At 43.3% G+C, this 13,378-nt stretch overlaps 1 pseudogene; it reads right to left on the bottom strand.

The window, feature by feature from the left end:
• Positions 1–9,414: 9,414 nt before the first annotated feature.
• Positions 9,415–10,332, bottom strand: LOC144693441 (G-protein coupled receptor 68-like; annotated as a pseudogene).
• Positions 10,333–13,378: the final 3,046 nt, after the last annotated feature.

Here is a 13,378-nt window from a genome sequence, read left to right as displayed (position 1 = left end):
CTGTAATGTTCGCGATTTTAAGGTCAATTTGTGGAGCTGGCAAAAGGAAATTCCTCTTAACATTTCAGCATCTCAACCCCTGAGTGCAGGGGGATCCCGGGTTTTCCGCTGCAATCGACACAATGAGAAACAGACAGAAATTTTCAAGGAAACCTGATTCATACCCTGCCCCACCCCCTAACTGGTCAAGAACAGACTTGCCACCTGAAAACAAGGAGATGGACAAGAAAATACCTGTAGCAGGAATTTGAACGTGTTTCACATTAAGAATGTTGTTTTGGCTAACAGAATCGTTTTTGTATTTCACAATTAATAAAGCTTGCATCTTATTAAAAATGTAATACTTGGATTTTCAATCCAGGTCATCACTTCCCCCAAATACTCCTCAACTGACCTAAACTGTGGACATTGCCCCAGTTCATGGATGTCATGTCCCAGTATATTGCAAACTTTCAGTCAATACTTTTAAACATTCGATGCAGAATATTAAAATGGCTGCTGAAAATCCAGTTACTAGTACTGTTAGGAAGGGAGTTCCAGGATTTTGACCCAGCGACAGTGAAGGAACAGCGAAATGTTTCCAAGTCAGGTTGTAAATGACTTGCAGGGGAACTTCCAGGTAGCGGTGTTCCCATCTATCTGCTGCCCTTGTCCTTCTAAATGGTAGTGGACGTGGGTTTGGAAGGTGCTGTCGAAGGAGCCTTGGTGAATTTCTGCAGTGCATCTTGTAGGTGGTACACACTGCTGCAACTGTGCGTCGGTGGTGGAGGGAGTGAATGTTTGTGGGTGTGGTGCCAATTAAGCTGACTGCTTTGTCCTGGATGGTGTCAAGCTTCTTGAGTGTTGTGGGAGCTGCACTCATCCAGGCAAGTGGGGAGTATTCCATCACATTCCTGACTTTTGCCATTAGATGGTGGACAAGCTTTGGGGAGTGAGGAGGTGAGTTACTCATCGCAGGATTCCTAGCCTCTGACCTGCTCTTGTAGCCACAGTATTTATATGGCTAGTCCAGTTCAGTTTCTGATCAATGGTAACACCCCAGGATGTTGATTGTAGGGGATTCAGTGATGGTAATGCCACTGAACATCAAGGGGTGATGGTTAGACTCTCTCTTGTTGGAGATGGTCATTGCCTGACACTTGTGTGGCGCGAATGTTACCTGCCACTTGTCAGCCCAAGCCTGGCTATTGTCCAGGACTTACTGCATTTGGACATGGACCGCTTCAGTATCTGAGGAGTTGCGAATGGTGCTGAACATTGTGTAATCATCAGCGAACATCCCCACTTCTGACCTTATAATGGAAGGAAGGTCGTTGATGAAACAGCTGAAGATGGTTGGGCCAAGGACACTACCCTGAGGAACTCCTGCAGTGATGTCCTGGAGCTGAGATGATTGACCTCCAACAACCACAACCATCTTCCTTTGTGCTAGGTATGACTCCAACCAGTGGAGAGTTTTCCCCCTGATTCCCATTGACTCCAGTTTTGGTAGGGCTCCTTAATGCCACAGTCAGTCAACTTCAGCCTTGATGTCAAGGGATAAAAATAAACATTTTCTATGTTTATGCAGGAGTAGGCCATTTGGCCCTTCGAGCCTGCTCCACCATTCATTATGATCATGGTCATCCTACTCAATAGCCTGCTCTCTCTTTCTCCCCATATCCTTTGATCCCTTTCACCCCAAGAGCTATAACTAACTCCTTCTTTAAAACATACAATGTTTTGGCTTCAACTACTTTCTGTGGTAACGAATTCCACAGGCTCACCACTCTCTGGGTGAAGAAATTTCTCCTCATCTCAGTCCTAAATGGTCTACCCTGTATCCTCAGACTGTGACCCCTTGTTTTGGACTCCCCCACCATCTGGAACATCCTTCCTGCATCTACCCTGTCTAGTCCTGTTAGAATTTTATAGGTTTCTTTGAGATCCCCCCTCATTCTTCTGAACTCCAACAAACATAATCCTAACCGACTCAATCTCTCCTCATATGTCAGTCCCGCCATCCTAGGAATCAGTTGGGCAAACCTTCGCTGCACTCCCCCTATAGCAAGTACATCTGTTTCCCAAGTGCTCAGCTATTAAATCTTTTATAATGGACTCTAGAATTTTCCCCACTACCGACGTCAGGCTGACTGGTCTATAATTCCCTGTTTTCACTCTACCTTTCTTTTCAAATAGTGGGGTTACATTAGCTACCCTCCAATCTGTTGGAACTGTTCCAGAGTCTATAGAATCTCGGAAGATGACCACCAATGCATCCACTATTTCTAGGGCCACTTCCTTAAGTACTCTGGGATATAGATTATCGGGCCCTGGGGATTTGTTGGCCTTCAGTCCCATCAATTTCCCCAACACCATTTCCCTATTAATACTGATTTCTTTCATTTCCTCCCTGTCACTAAACCCTGTGTTCCCCAACATTTCTGGTATGTTATTTGTGTCCTCCTTTGTGAAGACAGAACCAAAGTATGTATTTAGTTGGTCAGCCATTTCTTTGTTCCCCTTTATAAATTCCCCTGTTAGTGCATGTAAGGGGCCTACATTTGTCTTCAACAATCTTTTTCTCTTCACATACCTATAGAAACATTTACAGTCAGTTTTTATGTTCCCCACAAGCTTACTCTAGTACTGTGTTTTCATCAATTTGTTGGTCCTCCTTTGTTGAATTCTAAACTGCTCCCAATCCTCAGGTCTGTTGTTTGTTCTGGCCAATTTGTATACCTCTTCCTTGCATCTAATACTATCTCTAATTTCCCATGTAAGCCATGGTTGGGCCACCTTTCCTGTTTTACTTTTGCGCCAGACAGGAATAAACAATTGTTGCAGTTCACCCATGCGCTCTTTGAATGTTTGCCATTGCCTATCCACCGTCATCCCTTTAAGTAACGTTTCCCAATCCATCATAGCCAACTGGCACCTCATACCATCGTAGTTTCCTTATTAAGATTCAGGACCCTAGTGTCAGAATCAACTACGTCACTCTCCATCTTGATGAAGAATTCTATCATGTTATGATCGCTCATCCCCAAGGGGCCTTGCACAACTAGAATGCCAATTATTCCTTCCTCATTACACAATATCCAGTCTAGGATGGCCTGTTCTCTGGTTGGTTCCTCAATGAATTGTTCCAGAAAAATACCCCATATACACTCCATGAACTCCTCCTCTACGATATTGTTACTAATTTGAGTTGCCCAATCTATATGCATATTAAAGTCACCTATAATTACAGATGTTGCTTTATTGCACCTGTCTCTAATCTCCTGTTTAATGCCATTCCCAACATTACCACTACAGTTTGGGGGTCTATATATAACCCCCACTAATGTTTTTTGCCCCTTAGTGTTTCTCAGCTCTACCCTTACAGATTCCACATTGTCGGAGCTAATATATTTCCTCACTATTGCGTTAATTTCCTCTTTAACCAGCAATACAACTCCACCGCATTTTCCTTTTTGTCTGTCCTTCCTAAATACTGAATACCCCTGGATGTTCAGTTCCCATCCCTGGTCACACTGCAACCATGTCTCCGTAATCCCGACTATATCATACCTGCTTACATCTATTTGCAGGGTTACTTCATCCACTTTATTGTGAATGCTCCTCACCTTAAGGCACAAAGCCTTAAGGCTTGCCTTTTTAACATTACTTGTCCCATTCCCACTATGTTTCACTGAGGCCCTGTTTGATTCTTGCCCTTGATTTCTCTGCCTATCATTTTTCTTATTGCCCTTTCTGTCTTTTGTTCTTGTCCTTGATTCCCCCTCCTCTGACTCCTTGCATAGGTTCCCATCCCCCTGCCATTTTAGTTTAAACTCTCTCCAACCACTCTAGCAAATGTCCCCCCTAGGACATCAGTCCAGGTCCTGCCCAAGTGTAACCCGTCCATTTTGTACTGGTCCCACCTCCCCCAGAACCGGTCCCAATCTCCCAGGAATCTGAAACCCTCCCCTCACACCATTTCTTCAGCTATGTATTCATCTGATATATTCTGCTATTTCTACTCCGACTAGCCAGTGGCACTGGTAGTAATCCTGAGATCACTAAGTTTGAGGTCCTACTTTTCAACTTACTTCCTAACTCCTTATATTCTGCTTTTAGGACCTCATCCCTTTTTTTACCTATGTCCTTTGTACCAATGTGTACCACGACCACTGGCTGTTCACCCTCCCCCTTCAGAATGTCCTGTATCTGCTCTGAGACTTCCTTGATCCTAGCACCAGGGAGGCAACATACCATCCTGGAGTCTCGTTTGCAGCCACAGAAATGCCTATCTATTCCCCTGACAGTTGAATCCCCTATACCCATTACATTCCCACACTTTTTAATCCTCCCCTGTGCAGCAGAGCCAACCGTGGTACAATGAATTTGGCTGTTGCTGCTTTCCCCTGAGAGGCCATTCCCCTCAATAGTATCCAAAGTGGTATCTCTGTTTTGCAGGGGAACCCTGCACTGCCTGCCTAGTCATCTTACTCTGTCTGGTGGTCACCAATTCCCTTCCTGCCTGTGGACTTTTAGCCTGCGATGTGATCACCTGTCTATACATGCTATCAATGATACTCTCCACCTTGCGGATGCTCCACAGTGTCCCCAGTCGCTGCACCAGCTCCGAAACCTGGGCTTCCAGGAGCTACAGCTGGAGACACTTCCCACACACAAGCTTGCCCCGGGCACTGGAAACGTTCCCGGCTTCCCTCAGACAGCAGGAGGAGCACATCACAGCTAAGAGCTCTCCTGTCATGACTTACCCCTTTAAATTAAATTAAACCTTTTGGAAGATACTTAGTATCAAAAAATATCAAATTATCTCGGGCCCTTCTTTCCTGCTCCTCGTTGTTACAGAATATAGCCATTACAAGCGATGAACCACAAAATAAGACCTTAAAAACTATAAGCAATAAAAGTAGTAAATGCTTACCCAGCCATACTCACGGCACTCAAAGGATCACCTCATTCCCTCCTCACCAAACTTCCTCAGTCACCACTGCTCTCCCAGCACCTTCACCTCCCGAATCCTCTCGAGCTTCTCTTCAACTTCCGACTCCTCTCGCGCTCCTTTTCAAATCCCGATTCCTCTCATGCTTCTCTTCAACTCCTGAACCCTCTCGCGCTCCTAGCCTCTGACCTGCTCTTGGAACCACAGTATTTATATGGCTAGACCAGTTCAGTTTCTGTTCATTGGTAACCCCAGGATGTTGATAGTGAGGGATTTAGCAATCATAGTGCCATTGAATGTTAAGAGGCGGTGGTTGGATTCTCCCTTATTGGAGATGGTTAGTGCCTGGCACTTGTATGTTGTGAATGTTACTCGCCACCTGTCAGCCCAGGTCGAGATATTGTCTGGGTATATTTCTCAATGCTGTGTATATCTCACAATGCCAGGTGTATCTCACAATGCCGGGTGGATCTCACAATGCCAGATGGATCTCACAGTGCCGGGTGTATCTCACAATGTTGGGTGTATCTCACAATGCTGGGTGTATCTCACAATGCTGGGTATATCTCACAGCGCTGGGTATATCTCACAGCGCTGGGGATATCTCACAGCGCTGGGGACATCTCACAGCGCTGGGGACATCTCACAGCGCTGGGGACATCTCACAGCGCTGGGGACATCTCACAGCGCTGGGGACATCTCACAGCGCTGGGGATATCTCACAGCGCTGGGGATATCTCACGATGCTGGGGATAACTCACAATGTTGGGGATATCTCATAATGCTGAGTATATCTCACAATGCTGAGTATATTTCCTGCTGAAAACACAAAGCCTGTGTAATGACTTCCTGGTTTTATTTCAGATTTCCAGCACCTGCAGTTTTGTACTTTTATTTTCTGTGTAATGACTTATTTTAACATCATCGATTTATAATCAGGGACTTTCTGGAGTTGCTGTGCCACATTCCCTTCAGCTGTTGGTCAACATTTTATTACATTACAGATCTGTTCTACCATTCACTGAGATCATGAGATTTTGTCTGACCTGTATCCCAACTTCATTCACCTGCCTTGATTCCATATCCCTTCATAACATTGGCTAATAGATCTAACGATCTAAGGATTATTAATTGAGCAAGGTTCTTGCTTTTTATGGAGCAGAGTTGCACACTTCTAGCAGCCTTTGTGTGCAAGCCTAGTTGATGTAAATCTTCCTCAATTTTCAGGCCAGTGTAAAAACGGGGTTGTTATCAAAGTGCGTTGGGAGTCCCGGCGTAAATGGAATCTGTCAAATGTTGCAACGTAGCGGATATGGTTTCTATTGGAGGGATCCAAACTCAGAATCCCTTGAGATGTGAGGCGTGTGGAGGCGGATGATCCTCTGCACTAAATGCCGACAGCCCTGATAAATTTTCATCAAACCGTGTGCCTTGTTCCCCACCCCCACCTCCCCTCGTGAGCCTATCCAGTGTCCTGGCATTGCCCTCTGAACTTTCTGCCTCAACCAAAATGTCCAATCATGTGATGAGCTCTTTGGTAAAACCGTACAGTTTGAACCCACCCCAGATTTGTCAGTCTTTCTCTAAGTGTCTTTCGGTAATTTCCCATCACATGAAGCTTCTTGCGATCAACCATCCAGAGAAAGACATTTGCCGATATGGTCAACAGGACACTCAACTCAGCTTAGCTAATTTCTACCTTCTCCAAGTTCTGCCCCTGATAGATCCAAGTCCCAATGTCTCTCTTCACCATCACTATCTCTGTTCCTTTCCAACAACAACATTTACAAGAATGTTGCCAGGGTTAGAAAAGTGTAGCTATGAGGAGAGATTGGATAGGCTGGGGTTATTTTCCTTAGAACAAAGATGGCTAAGATGTGACTTGATTGAGTTGTACAAAATTATGAGGGGAATAGATAGAGTGGACAGGATAAAATTGTTTCCCTTGATGGAGAATTCTAGAACCAGGGGACATATATTCAAGTTAAGTGGCAGAAGGTGTAGGGGGGACATGAGGAAGAACTTTTTTATGCAGAGGGTAGTGGGTGTCTGGAATTCGCTGCCCAAGTTGGTGGTAGAGGCAGAAACTCTAAACTCTTTTAAAAAGTACCTGGATCTGCACCTTAAGTGCTGTAAGCTGCAGGGATATGGGCCGGGTGCAGGAAGGTGGAATTAGAAAGGGCACCTGGGTGTCTTCAGACTGGCATGGACATGATGGCCGAATGGCCCCCTTCTGTGCTGTAACTTTTCTATGGTTCTAACATTGTTTAGTTTCACAGTTCAGCAGGTTAATTTTTAAGCAGGCTGAGAACAAGCATTTGTCCTCTTACTACTCTTCACAATTTTCAACACGTGCTGGTTAGAATGGTCAAGGTTCTGTAGTCAGTTTGTTTAAAGGCTCCTTTACTGTCTAACGCCAGGCATTTCACAAGAGTGATTATCAAACAAGATTTGACACCGAGCCCTATAAGGAGAGATTAGGACAAGTGAGCAAACGTTAGCCCAAGTGGTAAGTTTTAAGGGGCCTCATTAATGAGGGAGGTAGGTAGAGAGGTAATTTCAAAGTTCAGGGCCCAGGTAGCTCTAGGCAGGGCAGTGGCTATGGATTCATGGAAATCAGGGATGCTCAAGAGACCAGGATTGAAAGTGGCTCAGATATCGGGGAGGGTTGTAGAACAGGAGGAGAATAGAGAGCTAGCCAGATCTGAGGCCTGAACAGTGGTAAAATATCTCCACTAGTCTGTGTGTTTGATGACGATGCGAGATTAAGTAGGAGGGGGATAATGTTGCTTTGTTAGGTACAGCATTGTGATTATTTGCTATGGATCATATTGCTGTTTGTGGAAGCTTGCTGTGCTCATATTGGCAGCCAAGCTTCCTAGCAGTAACTATACTTCAAAAATACTTCATCAGCTGTAAAGATCTTTGGCACATCCTGAGGTTGTGATCGGTGCTAGAGAAATGTAATCTCTTTCTTTGTTTCCTTTCTTAAACTGTTTAACTTTCCTTTCTTAAACTTTTAAAGTACTTTTAATTTTGTTCAGTTATCTGCAGAGTAACGAGATCAGATTCTGTCCTGTTCGTTATTTCTGATCATCTCACCTCGATGCTGAGGTTTGTGAACACACTGGAGACAGAACAGAGACTTTTGTGACTCCTGAGACCGAATAAAATATGGGAGCAGAAAAACTAGAAGATGGATTGGAAAGTCACAAAACTGGAATAAGCCATTTAAACCGGTTAGAAACTCAATCCTGAGTTGATAACTTCTGCTGGTAAATGCTGTCAATTGCCAAACACATTTCGGAGTGGGGAGTGTGTCTCAATGCACACAATGTACTCACTGGCTAGAAGCTAAACCTCACTTGAGGATTGTGTGGTTGGACTTTATCAGAGAGGTGTCAGTCCCTCCAGCTGTCAGAATAGGGAGCTTCATACTCAATGTTGTCCCATTATTTGACTCCCCATCACCTTGTCTATCTCAATAGGAGTTGGCGAGACGTTAATATTGAGGTGAGACAAGCAGGATTAAAATGTTTCTACAATTTCATACCGAATATCTTAGGACTGACAACAGAATGGTTCAGAGCATGAGGACATTGTGATAAGCAGCAGAACAAACCAGGAAAATGATGATGGACTCAGATGCCATTTTTTTATTTATAATATCTGATCTCTTTGAAACACATCAACCTTGTGAACAATTGTTAACATTTTATAGTAGAGAAATAGAATAAACAGCGAGACATGCCAAGCTTAAAATGTTTCTACATTTCCATGTCAAGTACCTCAGCAATACCAATGGAATGATTAGGTGGCAAGGAAGGGGTGAAAATGTTTTAATATAGAGCAAGACGGACAATAACAATTTAGCGGCCTCATTGTTAATCCTGGCCCGTGATATAGGAACATAGGAAATTGAAGCAGGAGCAGGCCATTCAGCCCATCGAGCCTGCTCTGCCATTCATCTAGATCATGGATGATCTTCTACCTCAATGCCATTTTCCTGCACTAACCCTTTGATGTCATTAATAACTGGAAATCTATCAATCTCTGCCTTAAACATATTCAATGACTGAGCCTCACAGCCCTCCAGGGTTGACAGTTCCAAAGATTCACCACCCAAAGATTCATTAGCACCTCCTTCTTTGAATTGGTGTCAAATTGTGTTTGATAACACTGCAGTGAAGCCCATTGGGATGTTTTCCAACGTGATAGGAACTATTTAAATGCAACCTGGGCACTTATAAAAACACAAGGTAATTGGGAAGCATTACTTGTGAAAGGGAGATCATGTTTCACCAATTTATTAGAGCTCTATGAAGGAGGGCTACTTTTATTGTTCAGGACTAACAAATGACCTACTTCTACTCCTATTTCGTATTTTTGTAACTAGACAAGTGAGGGAGAATGGCAAAGATAAATAAGCTTGAGAGCCAAATTCGACATTATTTCTGGCTCGGGATTTCATCTTTGAACTATTTTCTCTTTCTGCAGGGAAGGAATTTTCGAACAGGATCCAGGAACCTGGTTAACCAGCCTTGTGAATCCGGAGATATAAGACAATACAAGATGGGATCGGCCACACAGTTTAAACTCACCGGCAGAACTCCAAAATGGTAAAGCTCAAAAAGATTGTCAGCAAATTTACATTCATACTCGAATACTGTTCAAATCATTAGGAGAATGTGATAAGGAGCAAAGCAAACCAGGAAAATGATGATGGATGCAGAAACCAATTTTTTTATTCTTAATTTCCACTCTCTTTCAAGCCCGTGGCTTTTGTGGACAACTGTCAGCACTTTATAGTAAGAGTAAATAAATACAATCAAAGGGAGGAAGAACCCAATAGAGAGCTTGTAAATATTTAAATATCTATCCTCCGACTGCATAGGATAATCTTCGAAACACAAGGTGTTATTCTCTCTGTCTTTACTGAGAACCTGGGATTGTATGTAAAAGCCACAAGCAGGAATCTCCTTGATCCAGATGAGAACACTGATGAACACTGCAGCCTTCCTGGTGTGGAAGAATTCAAATCTCAGAGGGTAGGCCACAGCGAGGAAGCGATTAATGGAGATGAAGCAGAGGAAGCCAATGCTGATGTAGATATTCTGATAGAGGAACAGACCACTGAGTAGGCAGAGTGTCCGGGAGAGGACCCAGTCATCGTGCTGCAGCATATACTGAACCCAGAAGGGCAAGGAAATGAGATACAACAGGTCTGAGATGCTCAGATTACAGAGATAGATTCCCAGCTCGTTCCTCTGTCTGATCTGCAGGTAGCTGTGATACAGGGACAGGAGATTAGTCGGGAGGCTGATGATGAAGACAGCAATGTAGACCGAGGGAAACAGGATTTGGTGGATACTGTGGTCGATAGTACAGTTGGTCATTGTTCAACACAAAACTGGAACTGCCTTTTCTAATAAATATTCTTTGATCAGTTCCTGAGGACTGTGTCTGTGTGTGGTTATGATGTCTGTTTATAAACTCTTCTTTATTAAAAATGTTTCCCCTGCAGGAAGGAATTTATCCAACAGTAGAATCATTGAACTGAACAGCACAGGTAGAAGAGAAGGTAGATTTGTTTCACTAAAGCATCTCTCATGCCCCAGAATGTCTCAAAGCTCCTCACCATCAATAAAATACATTTTAAAGTACAACATTGTTAGTACAGGAACCAATTTGCACACAGCAAGCTCCAAAAAACAGCATGTCAGTAATGGCCAGATAATACATTTTGATTTTGCTGGTTGAGGGAGAAATGTTGATCCAGGCCATTGAGGAGAATACTGCAATTTGATAATTTCAGACCTCTTGTAGCTCATCTGTTTACCCTTGTGGATCCAAGTGAGATTCAGTTGCATATATCATCGAATCTTACAGCATAGAATGAGGCTATTCAGCCCATTATGCCTGTGGCCTTTGAAACAGCTATCCAATTAGACCCACTCCCCTCTGCTTTTCTGCCATAGTCCTGCAAATTTCTCCTTTTGAGTATTTATCCATTTCCCTATCGGAAGTTATTATTGATTCTGCTTCTACCACACTTGCAGGTAGCACATTTCAGTTCAGAACAATTCACTGCATAAAAATTCCCCACTGGTTTTTGGTAATTTGCTTTCGATCTGTATCCTCACATTAACCTCCCTTCTGTCACTGGAAATTGTTCCTCTATATTTACTCTGTCAAAATCGCTCATATTTCAAACACCTCTATGAAATCTCCCCTTATCCTTCTGTGCTCTAAAGAGAACCACACCAACTTCTCTCTCAATATATGTAAAAAAAAACATACTAACCAGTGAAAGAAATCAATTGCTTGTAGTCTATAAGGAGCAGCACCAATGCCTGTAATCTGACTGACTGATTGAATTGTACACCTTGAAGTTTGCCGTCTCTTTTAGCTTGTTAGAGTTGGGTAGCACTGATGATTTCTCCCTTAGGTTTACACTGGGTGCGATAGAACTGAGGCTGGGCTGGATGGAGCGCGGTTACAACTCGAGGCCGGAAAAGGCTGGACTTGTGAATGCAAATAAGACAACATGAGCTGCAAAGTCCACAAGGTCAAAGGCAGAGAAACCATGGAGACAATCAATGGCAATATCTTGATGTCTCAAGCAATGCTCACATCCTGTGTTCAATGTGGACCCCTTTGCAGTCACTATACTGAAAACACTACAATGTACTGAGCTCCATGGAGCACATAGAGGCATTGGAGAAGGTGCAAAATTACATTTACCGGGATGATACCAGGAATGAGAGGTTATTCCAATCAGGAAGGACTAAACATTTTGAGGTATTTCCTCAAGAAAAGACAAGGCTGAGGGGAAAGACAACCACATCCAAAACCACATGTACTTCCTGTTTTTGTTCTGCAATATTCACAATCTGTAGATCAATTTGTTCAAAGAAGAAGCATATTGCATTTGAAACGTTCACTCCGTTTTTCTCTCCACAGAAGCTGCCAGACCTGCTGAGAATTTCCAGGACTTTGGGCTTTTTGTCAGATGGGCTGCATCTGTAGAATTGTGCTTATATTTTCTGTGTAATGACTTATGTTAACATTATCGATTTGTAATCAGGGACTTTCTGGAGTTGCTGTGCCACATTTCTTTCAGCTGTTGGTCAACATTTTATTACATTACGAATCTGTTCTGCTATTCACTGAGATCATGAGATCATGGCTGTTCCGTATCCCAACTTCATCCGCCCACCTTGGCTCCATATCCTATCATGACACTGGCTAATAGATCTATCGATCTGAGGATTATTATTGTGAATTGAGCTAAAATTTATTGCTTTGTGTGGGACAGAGTTCCAAACTTCTACCAGCCTTGGCGAAGACATATTTGCTTCATCTCTCCTGATTGTTCTGGCTCTGGCCTTGTGGTTATTTCCTACTTTACCCACCCACAGACAATCTCTCTACGTCACCTACCGATTTCCTTCAAAATCCTTAAAGACTCCATAAAATTTCTCCTTAACCTTTTCTAATCCAGGGAATGAATGTCTAGATTATGTAAACACTCCTCAAGTTACAGGCCTGTCGAAATACAGGGTTGTCATCAATGTGTCCCTGTGTAAATGGAATCTGCCAGATGTTGCAACGTAGCAAATATTTTTTCTATTGGTGAAATCCAAACTCGGAAGCTCTTGAGATGTGAGGCGTGTGGATGGGATGATCCTCTGCTCTAAATGGCGACAACAGATAAATTTTCATCAGGCACTGTGCCTGGTTCCCCACCAACCCCCACCCATGAGCTTCTCCAGTGTCTGTGCACTGGCATCAGTTAGGTGCCAGTCTCTGCTCAGTCATTTAGTTCACAACAGTCTCCACAGAACCGTGTTGTGCCCTCCTTAATGACCCCCAAGTGATGATCGTTGGCCCTATGCTGACTGTGTTGCTCCCTGATCCCGTCCCCACTGTACCCACTCCCCCAGCTGTACATTACCTCTGATTAGCTGGCACAGAGTGTGTGTGTTGGTGCATTGGGGTTGACAGGTCGTCCTTACCACATTGTGTAGCCTGGATATGTAAGAACACTGACTGAAAACCTTGCAACAATTTCCTGTCTTACTATTTCTTTGTAAAAGATGGCAGAGCTGAGAGAGTGATCTAGGTAAGCACGGAACTCATTTTGCTCTAAGAGTTTAGTTAATCTCTCCTTCCTTTTCCACTCCAGAGGCAGTGACTACATGCATGAACATGTCTAAGCGAAAGAGAGATGGCTGTTAACATGCAGATGTGGTGGGTTAATTGGAGCTTGTTAACTGATCTACTATTGTATATGGATATATACTGAGTGAGTGAGCCAATATTAATTTTTGCTGTGCAATTTCAGTTAACCTGGTTAGATTATTTTCAGTGCTTTTTATACTTTTGTCTTTGCGAAAGGTTTTCTCTATCTGAGCCTCTCTGATTAATATTAATGGATCT

This window comes from Cetorhinus maximus, chromosome 18 (genome assembly GCF_964194155.1).
Source record: "Cetorhinus maximus chromosome 18, sCetMax3.hap1.1, whole genome shotgun sequence".
NCBI lineage: Eukaryota > Metazoa > Chordata > Chondrichthyes > Lamniformes > Cetorhinidae > Cetorhinus > Cetorhinus maximus.
Note: the sequence above shows the minus strand (reverse complement) of the source record. Positions and strands in the feature narration are given on the sequence as shown.